The sequence below is a fragment of the Penaeus monodon genome, chromosome 27 (genome assembly GCF_015228065.2).
Source record: "Penaeus monodon isolate SGIC_2016 chromosome 27, NSTDA_Pmon_1, whole genome shotgun sequence".
NCBI lineage: Eukaryota > Metazoa > Arthropoda > Malacostraca > Decapoda > Penaeidae > Penaeus > Penaeus monodon.
In genome coordinates this window covers 15,382,212-15,382,592 of record NC_051412.1, presented here as the reverse complement: position 1 = coordinate 15,382,592, position 381 = coordinate 15,382,212, and positions in this window count along the sequence as shown.

The following is a 381-nucleotide window of genomic DNA, read 5'->3' as shown; positions in this document are numbered from 1 at the left end:
CGTTGATATTTGTATTCCATCTCCCCCCCCCCCTTCTTTTTTCCTCTATCACTTCATGTTTGCCTCTTTAATTAAGAAGATAAAAACCATTCTCCTCACGCGTATGTATTTATATATCAGTCAGTCTGATTACTCATCTCCCCCCCTCCCCGCCCCCCAGAAAAAAACGGGGCTGTCTGTCCAGAATGCAAGTAACGTAGCAAAAGCTGATGTGAATGGAGGCAAGCGTGAAGCCAGGAAAGAGAGTGAGGTGAGTGAAGGTCTCGTGCACAAAGTCACGGACTAAGAACACTAAAAACAGGCAAGGAAAGTGAACGGAAGACATGAGGCAGACACGACACAAATGCGTACGAACGAACACGAGGACACAGAGTTGGGAGC